At 42.9% G+C, this 3,402-nt stretch overlaps 1 long non-coding RNA gene across 4 annotated transcripts; it reads right to left on the reverse strand.

The window, feature by feature from the left end:
- Positions 1-408: 408 nt before the first annotated feature.
- Positions 409-3,189, reverse strand: LOC136545982 (uncharacterized). 4 transcript variants are annotated; one of them, XR_010781199.1, is made up of 4 exons: positions 2,736-3,189; positions 1,725-2,667; positions 1,372-1,562; positions 409-672 (listed from the first exon to the last, which is right to left on the reverse strand). It is a non-coding gene; the product is annotated as an uncharacterized lncRNA (long non-coding RNA). The 4 variants fall into 4 exon arrangements; XR_010781198.1 differs by having other exon boundaries at positions 2,750-3,188; XR_010781200.1 differs by having other exon boundaries at positions 1,725-1,840; positions 2,538-3,183.
- Between the last annotated feature and the right edge of the window lie 213 nt (positions 3,190-3,402).

Raw genomic sequence — 3,402 nt, forward strand, 5'->3', positions numbered from 1 at the left:
TCAAGCATGCATAGACTCTAAGTTGTACTTTTTAAACAATCAAACCAACACTACAAGAATTCTGTTAATCCATGATGAAAAATTTCCGTCATGGATCGACAAAAAAACGTCACAATGCAGCATCTGTGATGGTTTTAGATATCGTCATGGATTGAGCGTCATGGATTAACCTCCGTGACGGTTTTCCAAAAACCATCGCAGATTAATAGAATCCATGACGGTCTTAGACCGTCACGGTAGAGCCCGAGGCCTAGTTAGCCCAACCCAAGCCCATTTTCTGTGACAAAAAATAAACGTCATGGATGAATTGCCACATCATCATGTATGCTTACATGGCTTCTTACATGGATAATGACAAGGATGATGAAGTGGATGATTATAGCAAATACAACAAACATACAGCCCATATAGATGAACGGCTTATTTTCAATTACATAAGAATCACAGGTCATAGTAACATATGGTCTGAAGCCAAAATACATGTCTGAATCATTGCGAAGGTAGCTACAGTTAAAGAATGACCTTCTCCTTAATTAAAAAGCAAAGGACCAAGGGTGTTCATCTCATCAATGGCATCAAAATCTCCAGCTCTTCTAGCTGCGTGCCTCATGCTGATTTTCAACACAAAGCAGAACTGCACATCGCAAAAAAGTCTGTCAGCAAGGCTGCAACCTGCAAATGAACAAAACACAAAAGAATTAGTAGCTGGACAGAGAATGAATGATATGAAATCACTACAATGAGACATAAGGTTACAGCAAAACTTGATTGCTACTTTAATCTTTCAATGGACAGATTATAGGCAAGTACTGAAAACTGAGCATTAGAGCATATCTAAATCAAGTTTGATATTTGCAGCCCTGTTTCATTTCATTAGCTAGGTTTCTTTTATCTTTTAATCCAAAAAAGAACACAAAAGTTATACAAATATATCCAGCTAGAAATTAGAACAATATATAAGCAGTGCACCCCATTCTATATAAACACTAGATTGTGTTCATCACCCTGCTGATTAGATTTTCATAAAGCTCTGGTAGAATAACAGTTCATAAAGCTCAGGTAAAAATATCATAAAGCTAATAAATCAAGATAACGTTTACAATAACAGTTCATTTTTAAAATATGCATGTAGTGGCAAATTGCTGCCATGTTTTGTGAATAAACCATGGAGAAAGCTCAGGTAGAACAAAATTTGCGTATTGTTTTTGAACTAACTAAAAATCAAAGTTTTAAATCTCCGGCTAAAGGGTTTAGCTGCACCGTTGCTGAACCGCTATAGCCGCTAATAGCCCGCTACAATAGCCGCTAAGACACTTTCCCTGTTTTACCTTTTTTGCCATTTTTGTTGTTATTTGCATATATAAACAATACCTTATTCCCTCCAGTTAAACTCAATCTTATCCATTCGGCCACCAGCACCCAGAAGTCTCTGCTGCCGCGTCGGTCTGTTCTGTGTGGGAACAGAGACTCGAAGTGGAGGCACGTTGGGCCTGCTGTCTTTTTGGGCCATCATTGTTTTAGCCGCTGCTGCCGCTAAAGGAAGTTGTATTTAGCGGATATCTCTGGATAAACACAGCTATTAGCGTCTAGGATTGCTTAGCGCTAAAATTTGGTTCTCCTAGCCTTTTCCTTCCGTAGCAGCTATCTCCGGCTATAGCGGCAGCTATAGCCGGAGATTTAAAACTTTGCTAAAAATCCCAACAAAAGATATTGGCATTGCTCACCTGAGATAAGAGCCAAGCTGTTGTGCTGCTGTCCACCAAGTTTTGCACAAGAACCAGAACTTTTTAATCTGGTTCATCCATAGCATTAGCCACTAAACAGAATGTAACTAGTCGCTCTGCAGTAAATCAAGGAACAGTGACAGAATTAGGAGTTGGTACAGATACGTATACCATGAATTATAAGTTACTGCAACTGAAAACACACAGAAGTCTGCATTGCTCCGAACAGCTAGTAATCGCAACAGAGACTGAACACTAATGTTTGGTCCCTAAGTTAACACAATTCAGCAGTTCAAAATAAGTTAACACAATTCACCCCTAATAATTCAGCACCGGAAATGGAGCAAATACACTGAATTTCTTATCTTAATCTCATTTTCCATCCTCTCTGCAAGCAATTGGCACTAGGCACAAAACACTTACTGCACAGCTGCCACATGTTCTATAAGGTGCATTGCCCTGGAAAATTAGAATTCTGTAGCAGCATGTGCATTGCTTAAGGAAATGACTGTGTTCTAACAGAGCAGGATCATGACTAAACAGAGTAGGACAATTTCAATGGGCTATCTATATTGAGTAACAATTGAACAAGACAAGGCAGTCAGCTTATAGACCAAATGTTCCAAGCCACAATAATATTATCCAAGAATGATGCAGCTTCACATCTAACATGTAAAAAGCTAGGAATACAACTGGTAACTGAAACTACATCCAAACTGATTGGAAAGTAGACATGGTCGAAGCAGGTAAAAATTCAGCATTTCCTGGAATGTGAAACACCAGATTTTTAGAAGTCCGTCTGCAAGCTCTGACCATTGCTCTGGTTGAGCACAACCTGCAGATATTAGCGTCATGGCACTTGGATTCAGTCGGGTTCCCTCGGCCCTGAGGCCCTAGCACGCAGATCCCCACCACCGGCATGCTAGTGCTATCAACGCCATCTCTGGTGGACGAATTGGTCAGAAAGAATAAAGGTGGATATAGGACCAGATGCGGCAACACAAGAATAACCTGAGCACCACGACCTGGAGTGACAACCCAGTGGCCGGAGCGCCATGGACAATACAGTAGAGGAACCACTCGCTGCTGGCCTTGACGTGGGGGTGGGACTGCTCCACGCGCTCGATGGCCGCATCGAGCTCCTCCGCATCGAGCTGCTAGGTGGGGGCGCCGCCCTCAGTATCCTCCGCGTTGAGGACCTGATCCGCCGAGGGTTGGGGTGGGGGCGGCGGCTGGGTGCGGTGGCATCCATGGTCTTCTGTGCGCCGTCCCAGGCCTCCGCCTCCTCCACGCCGAGCGCGAAATCCGCGTCGGCCTGGGTGAGGACGACGACTAGTGCAGAGGAGACAGTCGGGAGGGTCTGGGGTGAGTAGCGGCGGCTGTTGAGGTGAAGGGAGGCAGCAGGCGCAAGGGGTTAGCTCCTTTATGTATGTTAGTGGGTATTGGGCTTTGATCAGGATATTTAGAGATGTGCCCTATCTGTGATGTTCTCTGAATCCGTCACCGAGAATCTGTCATAGATTGAGAGGTTTCTTGTAGTGCAAATAGCTCTAGAGGTCAACACTAGTCAAACCATGACTTGAAAACTTAATTAGGCAAAATGATCAACATGAACATTATCCCTATTGACCTTATAAGTATAACTAAGTTGTTTAAAAATATATCTAGCCATACCACA

The sequence above is a fragment of the Miscanthus floridulus genome, chromosome 3, assembly GCF_019320115.1.
Source record: "Miscanthus floridulus cultivar M001 chromosome 3, ASM1932011v1, whole genome shotgun sequence".
In the NCBI taxonomy this organism is placed as follows: domain Eukaryota; kingdom Viridiplantae; phylum Streptophyta; class Magnoliopsida; order Poales; family Poaceae; genus Miscanthus; species Miscanthus floridulus.